The sequence below is a fragment of the Alligator sinensis genome, unplaced genomic scaffold, assembly GCF_000455745.1.
Source record: "Alligator sinensis unplaced genomic scaffold, ASM45574v1 scaffold904_1, whole genome shotgun sequence".
Taxonomy (NCBI): Eukaryota; Metazoa; Chordata; order Crocodylia; family Alligatoridae; genus Alligator; species Alligator sinensis.
In genome coordinates this window covers 382,493-395,178 of record NW_005842587.1, presented here as the reverse complement: position 1 = coordinate 395,178, position 12,686 = coordinate 382,493, and positions in this window count along the sequence as shown.

Sequence of the window (12,686 nt, the reverse complement as noted above, 5' to 3'; positions counted from 1 at the left end):
TCTTTTTTTTTCTTTCCCCCCCCCCCCACAATCACCCCACACACATACTAAACTGAACTTCCCATAATTGCATAACCGGATTTAGTAGTATTAATTAACAATAAAAGTAGTGTTTTGGCCCACACGAGTCAGTAAGATAATTATGTTACTTAGGAAATAGTAGTCATATGATTTTGCTTTTGGTGCATAATGAATTACATTAAGTTTTGTGCAACAGAAAGATTTTACAAAACAAACCAAGCCACAGAACCTGTCTGAAATTCTTCAACAAATACTTGAATGAGGTTCTTCAGCAAGTCCCTAGTTCTGCTAGCCTTATGTATAAACATGCATACAGACATATTTAATCAAGCAATAGATAAGTGTCTAAACCACATAGCCTGGAAAGGTATTTGGGCTGGCATGCAGGGAATACCCGACACATTTTTGTATTTTAATATTTGGACCTTTGAATATTTTTGTCACACTTTACATAGCCTCATTCCTAGGCAAAAAAGAACTAAAAGTCTTTCAAGTGGCCATTATAAAGCTAAGTACTATACATAAATATGCATGAGAGGTCATTATTGCCATGAGATGATGCTTAAAAGGTTCAAGTGTCTCTTACTAAGATTTTTCTACTTGCTCTATGACAGTAGAATGAGTACTTCAAATGTTTAGTTGCATCCCAAAGATCTTAGATTTCTTTAGGTTTTATCCCTGCTATTTGTGCAGTGGGGACTCCCAGTTTTCAAACATTAGCTCCCAGGGGCCCCTACATGAAGTCAGCCAATGGACTGCCAAGGCTGTTATCTACATTGAGTACAATGGAAAGTACCAGTGTAGTTAACGTACACTGTTTTAGAAGTTCTCTGCAACACAAGTCCTATACTTCCTCTCGCTCCTGGAAATCATAGGAGCCACTAGAAAACTGCCTGATGAGCTCTTCTGTATAGACTTGGCTTTCATTCTCAGCAGAAACTAACTTCAGAGTAAATCTAATATCATCAGGCCTTGCTTTCTCTTAAGAGTTTTGCTCTCAGCCAAAGGACTCGGTACTGTTTGTTATGATTCCTATTCAGTATTATTTTTTCCTGTTAGGTAACACCACTCCCTCCGTGCCTGCCCCACTCCCCCCATGCTATTGGCATGGCAGAGTGGGAAACATGGTTATACAGAGTAAAACTTATATAGTTTGTTATGAATATTTAAAACATAATACCAAAGCACAAAATGCAATTCAGTGAGCAATAGGAATCAGAACTTTTATTAGACTTTTGCCTGTAGACCAATACCAATATCACTTCTGCCATGAGGTCTTATTCCTTTTGCCTGTAGACCAATATGGCTACAACCTGGGTACCTGATTCGGTGAGCAAGACATTTACAGAAACGCGGGCACTGGCACCAGAATAAATGAATGCAAACAAAGCTATTTCATTTTGTTGGTTTTTATTCTTTTCTTGGGCACAGGAAAGATCCAGCATAGAGTGATCAAATCAATGTATATGGATTGCAAATTTATAGCTCCCTTCTTCCCCTTCCCCACTCCCTCCCTCATGGACACTAAGAATCCACATCTCCCATTGATTTAATTTCACTGGGAGCTGTGTGGCTAGGGACAGACATTCAAAAAGCCAGAGTCTGAATTGATTCAATCTTTGCAGGTTAGTTTAATCTGCCTAGATTGAACCAATTCGCAAGTGAATAAACATTCAGGAAATGTAGGCACATGCCTGCAGTGGCTCAGGCCAGAAGTCAGGGGGCTCTAAAGTGAGCTTCGGCTGCAGGGAAGCTGTGCTGGGGGGGCATGGCCAGCCCTAGCAGTAGCATCAAGCAAACTGGCCAGGGAGGGGGTCTGCCAGCCTTGACTGACACCACTGCCGATCGCTCCCTGTGTGTGGCGAGCAGTGGGATATGCTCCCTCCCTGTCCCCTCAGCCAGACACTAGAGGGAGGGGGGAAATAACCCCCGTCTCTGCCCCCTCGCTTAAGGGGGCCATGCTGGCAGCCTTTGGCCACGCACCCACCCCTGCCACTGCAGCAGCAAGAGGGGAGGGACCATGATGGGGACAGCAGCCCCTCTCATGGTGTGCCAGGAGCCTCTTTCCAGTGGGGGGCTGCACTGCAGGCAGGAGCGAGGTGGGCAGAGCTGCTGCAGACTGTACAGGTGGAAGCTTTAGCCCTGCAGCTTCTGTCTAGCACATGGAGCTCTGGATCCAGCTCCAGCTGCTTTCCACCCTCCTCCCCACCATCACCACCACCATCACAGGGGCAGCTCACCACACAGAGTGGGCGGAAGGCAGCTGGAGCTTGAACCAGAGCTCCAGGCACTGGGCAGAAGCCACAGGGCTAAAGCTTCCACCTGCCCACCCAGAGTTGCATGGCGGGGCAGGAGCAGGAGGCACAGCTGAAGATGAAGGGACCAGAACAGCCCTGCCAAGCCCAGCCAGCGTGCCTCCAGTGGCTACTCCCCCTCCCTGTCCTGTCCCTGCTAGGCTGCTGCGGGCGGTGAAGGGATTGGGGTGTATTGCTTCAGCCCAGAGCATGGAGCTCTGGCTCCGGCTCTGGCTCTAGCTGCCTTTTTTCACCTGCCCAACGCAATGAGCAGCCCCTGCGGGGGGAGCAGGTGGAAAGCGGCAGATCTTCATGCTCTGAGCAAAAGCCGCCAGGGGAGGGGAAGCTGCATGCTGGCTGGGCCCAGCAGGGCTGTTCTGCTTCCCTCACCTCCAGCTGCAGCTCCTGCTCTTGCCCCACTGTGCAGCGCCGTTCCATGTGGGTGGAAGCTTTATCCCAGCAGCTCTGCCCAGTGCCTGGAGCTCTGGCTCCAGCTCCGCCCACTCTGCCTGCCCAGTGCAATGAGTAGCCCCTGCAGGCAGGGAGGGGGTGGATGGAAAGCAGCCAGAGCTGAAGCCAGAGCTCCATGCACTGGATAGAAGCTGCCAGGCAAAAGCTTCCACCTGCCCACCCAGAGTCATGTGGACGTGTCAGCAGCAGCTGGAGGCAAGGGAGACAGAAGAGCCCTGTCAGCCCCGGCCAGCGCATAGCCTGTGCTGCAGCTGCAGCCAGCGCGCGCTGCACAGGACAGGGGCACAGCAGGGGCTGTGAACTCCTGCGGCAGGGGGCTGCTGGACAGTGGGCCCACCAGTGCCTCCAAGCCAGCATGGGCAGAGCACTGCTTAGCCACCTGCCACCCATGCCCCTCAGCCTGAGCCAAGGGCCCAACCCCCACAGCTCAGCTTAGCACAGCCCAGCCCAGGCTTCCCCCTGTGTGTCCACCTTTAGCAGCCCCTGTGGTCCAGCCCAGCTCAACCCTGCAGCTGTAGGTGAGGCAGGTGGATGGCAGTGCTATGGCAGCCAGCTCTGGCCATGCCCCTGCCCCTGCAGTGGGGAGGGGGGCAAATGCCTGATGGGCTGCAACACCCCAGCGAAGCAGACCTCACCTGTGGTCCCCTGGCAGGAAAGGTGAGGAGGGGAATAAACCCCTTCCCTGCTCCCTTTGCCTCAGGGGGCCATGCTGGCTGGCATCTGGCCATGCCCCTGCCCCTGGCTAGAGAGCAGAGGGGCAAAGCCAGCCCTGCTCTCCAGAGCAGACAGCATAGCCCAGTGCAGGGCTGCAGAGCATGCTGGGATGCTGGAGGACTCTGAATTAACTTAAACCAGGAAGGGGTCTGGGACAGAAGTTGCACAAACCAGTTTGACCCAAAGCAGTTAAGTCTGATACTACATGCAACTAGGTTTATCTTAAATCAGTTTCAGCCATTTTGAAACTGGTTTATGTGCACTGAGCTTCTGTTCTGTTACAGGTTTAAACAGTTTATGTGTAACTTCTGCCCCTAGCATATATGTTTATTCACTTTCAATATTGGGCTAGTAGCTTATACATCATTGTTATTGGTAAGATGTATATTATATCAATGTGATCCAAATGTTATTGTGCATTTTCCTTCCATTTTGCCACTACTGTAGAGCTGTTTTTCCCCATATCCCCCATTATGTGTTTCATAATTCTTCCTGCTGCAGCAGTTTTTCAAAAAAAATGTCTAAACTGTAGCTTTTTTATACTTGGGTGAGAAACATTTGAAATGTAGATTCTCATTCTTTATTTGATGTATTAGGAAAGCTGCCTATCTATACCCAGGGTAGCATAAAGAAAATGAGTAAGCTGTCCCCAGTTGATGCTGCTCCTTTTCCTTCAAGTCAGTTAGTCACATCCTCTGTTACAGATGGCTGACTGGTAGATAATTAACCCCATGGAGGCAGCCGGTCCTTAGTTCCTCCTCAACACTAAGTCACTAGTGTGTCACACTGGGAAAATCCTGTTCCTATAACACTAAATAGTTAAAGTGAAGTCTATAAATCCTTTATGTCTTAGGCTAGTTTTGCTCATGATTTGGTGCTTGCTCATTTACTGCCATAACATGCATTCCTTCAGCATCACTGTTTGCTGGCTTTTGGGCTTATCCTGGAGGTATATTGCCTTTTATTCCTCAGTTAAGCTATCCATTTCTTGACTTATTGACTTTGAATTGATCTCTATTGATTTAGCAAAAGGACATTTATCTTTGTTTCCATTTCCAAGCAACACATGTCCCTGTATTATAAGACTCCTGACAACAGGGTTATCTTTAGTGTCATGGCCTTCATCTGTGACAAACAGTCTACTGATTATTTTTGTATGACTAATCCTCACTGCAGAAGCTACTCAAAAATAGCAAACCTTGCTGACGTTCTTTTAAAGTATTTTGATCTTAGTTAATGAACGCACCCATTCAGCCAGGCCCCTGCCAGCTTGGTTCTGTTTCTCACTACTAAGGAAGGACATCTTCAAACCAATAAATTCATTCAGAGCATAGAAACGGTAATACCACTAGCACATTTATCAGGCCAGCTGACTTAAAGGTGCAGTGAATATTTGATAGAATCAGCTAGGAGCAGCTAGAGAAAGTCCAACAGCTGACAGCTTCCGTGCTTTTTAGAACCAGATATTAATGGGTTGTGGCCAAGTCTGTATGTTCAGACAAAAAAAAAGTTTGGAAACAGAGGAAATGACATGAAAAACAGGGGGAGGCTCACTTCCCCTGCACAAGGGGCAGTTTGATTTGCAACAGAGCTGTGGAGAAAATGTTGCATATGCAGCAAAAAATAAAATTAAAAATTAAAAAAGCAGTAGAGGATTTTTGCAAGCTTTGCAGAAAAAAAGGGGGAAAATGGAAAACTTTTCCTTCCTCCCCCTTAAAACTAATTATCCACCTTAGTCCTACAAGATTGTTGTGGTTACGTGTCAAGCTACTGGGCACTTATTTTTGCTTCAGAACACAAACCTCAGCCTGTTCCTTACCACTGCTTCTTCAAAAAGTCATTGCAGAGCTGCACTCAGGACAGTACAGGAGCTCCTGCCTGAGCACTCAGTGCATTTTAGGGAAATGAAATTCTGACTCCCAAAAATAAAAAAGGGAAATGAATCTGACCAACTTTAGACTGAGTTAGTTTAACCATTCCACAGACAAGCAGAACTCTACCAACTCCAGCTATCCTCGGTTATTTGAATTGAGTCAGGCTGGTTGTCTGACTATTATTATTTAAGGATATTAGCCTGAGACTCTCAAGGCAGAACATCATCTAAATCAGTGTGGCCAATCTTTTTGGAAGTTGTGCTACAAATTAGCTCCATGAGTGTTCATTCTCCTCTGCGCAGTCTGCTGCTCTGCTTTCAGCTCCCTATTCTGTACTCCCCACCCAATCTTCTCTTCCTGCTTCATGCCCTGTAGTCCCTGCCTGATCTCCTTCTCTGCTTTCTACCTCATCACCTGCTGTTCTGCTTGTCCCCCTCCCTGACCTGCCTAGTTTCACACACAGAGGATGCCTGTGCCACAGCTTGGTCGCCCCCAATCTAAATAATTCTAAGCTTTTTTCCCAGATCCCAGACAAGTTAATAATTATAAAAACACCGTGTTCCTAATTTTATTGCCAATCTGTATAGTCACCAAATCACATTTGGGAGACAGCTCCTCAAGGGAGAACTTATACCCCGAAGATGTCAGTAATGAATGAATGGATGCATGTCATGCTTCACAATGCTCCTGTGGGCGAGTTGTATCAATTAACATAACTGAGCTTTTCTTATTCCATGATTTAAATTAATCAGGGCAAAAAGTTGAAACCATTTTATGGTGTTTCGTCATGGATTTTAACTGATACATTGAGCATGCATTACCTTTCACAAAGATTATCCTTCATGTTGATGGCCAGTACAAGCGCTATACACTAGATCCACATACAGGTGTTCAGTTCTACCGGTAAGAATTTTGGAAACGTTCTTATTGATAGAAAAATAGCTCAGGACATGCTATAGCAGTATACATGTGTCCCAACCGCCTGGCTGAAGAGCTTTACAGGCAAGCTGTCCAGCCAGGAGGCACTAGAGAGCTTCTCCCTCAACCACCCACATTGCTTAGGGGAGCCTATTACTTGATAGCCTGTCTTCTCCCCTGCCTGAGAAGGGGAAGGCTGTCAATGGGCAGCCCCCTGGACTTTCAATCACTGCATGTGCAGCCCAGATGGGTAATTTCAAGCCAAAGGCCCAGGGAAGTGGGGCCAGGTATAGCCTCCCAGACCTCAGGTGCCAGATCCCCAGCTCTTAAATTGCTGTACACATAGCATTTAAAGACCAGCAAGCTGTGAACTGGGGAGGGGATAGCTTCCCTGGCCTCAGTTCCCAGCCTCTAGGGCTTGACAATCTCCACCTCTGCCACCCAGCTGGGTGACAGGGATGGCTTTTTAGGCATGGAGGCTGAGAACCAGGCTTGGGGATGGTCCCCAAGTTAATGAAGCAGCAGGGGAGCAACTAGTACTGTTGCTGCTCCCCTCCCCTCCCCTCCTGGTCTTGTCCAGGAGGGCAGTGTACAAGTGAACTCTCTCTTCTAAGAAAGATCTTCCAAGCTAAGACCTGGAAAATCTTCTCCTGGAAGAAACATGTTTTCCCCAGGAGAAATTCAGTGCACACTTGTACTCTCCTCATTTTACCAGGATAATCACTATTCTCCTGGTAGAAATGTAACACCTGTACAGGGTAGAAATAGTGATTACTATTACAGGGTAGAAATAGTGATTCTACTCTGTAACACCTGTATAGGGTAGAAATAGTGATTCTCCTAGTAGAAATGTAACACCTGTACAGGGCCTATGTCAGTCCAACCAAAGCCCTTGAAATAGGATTTATATGGGATTTAAGTTGAAAACAGGCCTTGTGATGACATTGCATGGAGACAAATTTCACCACTAACAATGCTCTGCTATGACAAGAGAGATCCACATCTGTTGGTAGAAGCACAGGTGATGACTGGAAGTGGTTAGACTTTGTAACATGGTCCTCATCCATGTGGGAACAAATGATGCAGCCTTGAGTAGTCCAGACTGTATCATGAGTGACTACAGGGCTCTGGGGACCAGGCTTAGGAAGATGGGGGAGCAGGTGGTCTTCTCATTAATCCTCCCAGTCAGCGGTTGCAGTAGCCATCATGTCACCTGTTTCAGGGAAGTCAACCCGCGGCTCCAGAGTTGGTGCCATTGTGTGGGTTTTGGCTTCCTGGACCATGATCCACACTTCCGTGCAAGGGACCTCCTGGGATGCAATGGGGTTTATCTCTCTGCAAAAGGTAAGAGTCTCTTTTCTTACAGGTTGGCTGACCTCCTACATCAGGCTTTACACTAAGTACGATGGGGGATGGGGAGGCAGGAGATGGAGAGAGTCTAGAACCTACAAACTGTGAGACATGCAGCAGTACACCCCAGGTAAGTACCAAGGGGCCCTTTGGGCATCAGAGCAGGGGGGGGGAGTACCAAAGGCACCATTTGTAGAGCTCAAGTGCCTTTATACTAATGCTAAGAGCATGGGGAACAAGCAGGAAGAACTCACACTTCTGCTTGCAGATAATAACTTCAGTTTAGTGGGGCTAACAGAAACCTGGTAGGACCCCACTCATGACTGGGATTTGAGGGCTACAGGTTGTACAGAAGGGACAGAGTAGGGAGGAAAGGGGGTGGGGTTGCTCTCTATGTAAAGGATCATTATACATCTACTCTAATCAAAATGGGATCAGAGGAGGAGAAAGTTGAGGCATTGTGGGCTAAGATACATGGAGGTAGAGGGGAAAGGGACTTGGTGGCAATGTGCTACAGACCACCACACCAAAGGAAAAAGCTAGACTTGGAATTCTTCAGGCAGCTCTCAGACGCTGTACAGTCTAGGGATATGGTTGTCATAGGGGACCTAAACTACCCTGACATCCACTGGGAGGAGCAGTGAGCCAAATCCAGCCATCCACGTAGGTTCTTAACCTGCAGCCAGGACCTTCACCAAATGCAGGAGGTATACGGTCCCACTAGGGGGAATGTCTTACTGGACTTGGTGTTGGCTACGGGGGAGGACCTGATAAGGGAGCTGCACATTCGTGGTCACCTTGGAGACAGTGACCACCAATCAATCGAATTCACCATACAGCATAGGCTGGGTAAGATAACCAGTAGGGTAGAAGTGCTTGACTTTAGGAAGGCTAACTTCAGTCTACATAGGAGTCTAGTCAATGACACAGTGCAGGATAAGAGTATTGGTGAGATGGGAGTCCAGGAAGGGTGGTTGTTTCTAAAGGAAGTGATCTTTTGGGGGCAGAGGGAGACTATCCCAGTACAAGGGGAAAGGGCGAAAGGAGCCAAAAAACTTCCTTGGCTAAACAGGGAAATCCAGGGGAGCCTAAGGGCAAAAGAGAAGGCATATAGGTGGTGGAAGCCGGGAGAAGCTACCAAGGAGGAGTATACCTAGTTGGCCCGCACTTGCAGGGAGGCAGTTAGAAAGGCCAAAGCAACTACAGAGCTGAGGCTGGCAACACAAATTAAAGACAACAAAAAGTCTTTTTTTAGGTCTGTAGGGAATAAAAGGAAGGTGCAGGGCAGCATAGGACCCCTGCTAAACAAGAAGGAACAATTAGTGACAGACAGGAGGGACAAGGCTGAGCTATTCAATGAGTTTTTTGCCTCAGTGTTCTTGAACAGGGGTCAAGATAAGTCCCCTAATGGGTTCTTAGATGGGCATCAGATGGACACCAGCCCACCAACTGTTGATGCTGGCACACCGAACTGTTGATGTTTGGTGCAGTCACTTGGATGGACTGGATGTGTTTAATTCAGCAGGCCTGGATGAGCTGCATCCAGGAGTACTGAAGGAATTGGCAGGTGTCATAGCAGAACCACTGGCATGGCTGTTTGAGTGCTCGTGGCACTCGGGTCAGGTCCCGGAGGACTGGAAAAGGGCCAATGTGGTCCCTATTTTCAAAAAGGGGAGGAAGGAGGATTCAAGTAATTATAGGCCAGTCATTCTCACCTCCATCGTTGAAAAGGTCTTTGAAAAGATTATGAAGGATGTTATTTGTGGGAGTCCAGTGGGAAAAATAATGCAGGAGGGAAACCAGCACGGATTCATAGCAGACAGATCATGCCTGACCAATCTGGTTTTGTTTGTGACAGGGTCACAAAATGCTTAGATGCAGGAGTAGAGGTGGATGTTGTTTTCTTGGATTTTAGCAAGGTCTTTGATATGAGATCTCATCCCATTCTCATAAATAAATTAAGAGGCTGTGACATAGATGTTTATATGGTCTGGTGGGTGGCAAATTGGCTTAGCGGTCACACCCAGAGAGTGCTAGTAGACGGGTTGGTATCACCCTGGAAGGATGTGGATAGTGGGATCCTGCACAGTTCGGTCCTTGGACCTGTACTCTTCAATATCTGCATCAGCGACTTGGATGTGGGTGGGAAGTGTGCTCTGTCCAGATTTGCAGACGATACTAAATTGTGGGGTGAAGTGCACACTCCGGAGGGTAGGGAACGATTGCAGGCAGATCTGGACACGTTAGAAAAGTGGGCAGTACACATTAGGATGCAGTACAACAAGGACAAGTAATGTGTGCTGCACCTAGGGCGCAAAAATATCCAGCACATCTACTGGTTGGTAAGTGACCCTTTCAGCAGCATGGATGCAGAAAGGGATCTTGGAGTCATAGTGTACTCCCAAGATGAACATGAGTCATCAGTGTGACAAAATCATCAGCAAAGTTAACCACACTTTATCATGCATCAGCAGATGTACGACAAATAGAGCCAAGGAGGTGATACTTCCCCCCTATGCGGCATTGGTCAGACCGCAGTTGGAGTACTGCATCCAGTTTTGGGTGCCGTACTTCAAGAAGGATGTTGATAGACTTGAGAGGGTCCAGAGGAGGGCCACGCGTATGGTTAAGGGTTTACAGGCCAAGCCCTATGAGGAGAGACTGAGGGACCTGGACCTCTTCAGCCTCTGCAAAAGAAGGCTGAGAGGTGATCTTGTGGCCGCCTACAAATTCGTTAGGGGGATGCAGCAAGGGATCGGAGATGCTGTGTTCACCAGGGCGCTTCTTGGGGTAACAAGGAACAATGGTCACAAACTGACAGAGAGCAGATTTAAGCTAGATATCAGGAAAAACTTCTTCATGGTAAGGGTGGCCAAAATTTGAAATGGGGTTCCAAAGGAGGTGGTGCGCTTTCCTACCTCGGGGGTCTTTAAGAGAAGGCTGGATAGGCATCTGGCTGGGGTCATCTGACCCCAGCACTTTCCTGCCTAGGCAGGGGGTCAGACTTGATGATCTGTTGAGGTCCCTTCTGACCCTGGCATCTATGAATCTATGAATTAACTTCCTAAGGGGATTCCAGAGTCATAAGGATTCTGTATGACAGTTTTGCACGAAACTAGCAAGTCTTCATTTACGCGCACACACACACACACACACACACACACACACCCTCTCAAAATAAAAACAAGATATGTGTGGTTCCGAAGACAGATGAAAGCAGTCAGCACTGGAGTTGAAAATGCAAATGCCAGTACCAGGTTTGTCACTGTTCCAGTTAATAAAGATTCTGGAATCTTTTTTAGACAGGATACAAAGAAACATGTAATGGGATTACAGAGACATAGCAGTTATCATGCCATTAATTTTTCCTCATGTCTCACTTTACACAGTAATTACACTTACAATTTAATAGTAACAATTTGGAGTGAAGAAGACCATGTGACCCCAGAGACCCTGTAATATTTCTTTCCTCTAAATGTCTAACTTTATTTTCCCTATGTCAAAGAACAGGATGCATTTATACCTCTGTTAAGTACTGAAACATCAACTCTTATCATGCCAGCCCCCAACCCCACAGCTCCCTCAGGGGTATCAACCTTTCAGCCACGAAAGGCTGGCCCATTAAAAGTGGTCATAGTTGGCCATAAAAATCACTGTCAAGTGCAATCAGACAAAGCCTTTCCCCTAGGGATTAAGCATGCTGCCTCTGCTGTCATTCCAGTCCCATATGGTCCAGAAACATGACATACAAAGAGTGGGAATACAACCCAGGCTTCTTGCATGGTAATGCAAGGTGCTATGGCAAGGTCATTAAAGTGGCCAGCCCTTTTGCAGTTTCAGATATATTGTACTCACAACTGCAGGTGCAGTTTTTTATCCTTTCGTAGTTAGACTTCTATCTTAAAGAGGCATTTTATAATTAAACATCACGTAATCCACATTAATCCAGGTCCTTTCTTAGCTTCAGTTTATGCCCCTATGTTTCTGAACCTCTCAATGCATTTCATAGCACCTGGATTATTGCACCATATTCCAGGTATAGTCACACAAGTTCTTTAAGCAGTGCAGAAATGGTTACTTTTTTCTATGTATACATCCTAGATTTACTTTCCTAACCCTTACAGGCAATGAAGCCTAGGTTTACAAGGGGATTTAGGCACAAAAAAGCCTCTTTAGACATTTAAGTCCAACATTTGGACACTGCTTACATCCTCCAAATCCCCACGTAACTCTGTCAGCACCAAAAGTCCCTCAGTGCTTATGCTTCCATAGGCACCTATGTTTCTGCTGCTGTGCATGCACACAACCTTTTCAATCCTGTCATCTCAAAGTAGCTTGCTCACATCTAAACTCTAGCTCACAGCTAAGCCCCACCAGGATTCACAGAATAAGAGTGCCCCTGTCAGTCTCACCTAGGGGCTTGATCTGGTACTTGTGCTTTGGGAACACCTCACCCACACAAAAGAAGACTCTCCCCCTCCACCGTTTACTCAATAGTCAAGCAGTTCACACTTTCACCCAGGTCAAGACATCTGAATGTGGACTCTCACCCTATAGTTATTTTACTTGTCATGAAAGACTTAAATATAAATAGAATGGAAGTCAGGTCTTACCAGGGAAGTGCCCTAGCCACTGGGCTATAGACTTTTTATCACCTCTTGCTCTCTCTCTGGCACAAAAAAAATGCCTAGTTATTTTATGCCAGGTCTGTCAATCCTCTAAGTGGCTTGGGGCTTCACACCAGGCTGTACCAGTGGCGATGCACTAGTACAAGCCATGGATCCTTGGCCTGTACTAGTGCATGGCCCATCCTGCTGCACCATGTATGTGGAGCAGCGCCTCTGCACTGTGCACATGGGTGACCACTCCCTCCTCCACAGCTGCACTGCGTGCACAGGCAGCTATTGCACCATGCAAGTGGGTGGCCCCTATCTCAGTTTCCTTGCTGTACCACGCCACAGACTCTTCTGGTGCCATGGGCTGCATTGCCCCACCCCTACAAGAGCAGGAAGTGAAAGTTGAGGGAGAGAGGAGGAGCCTTGAG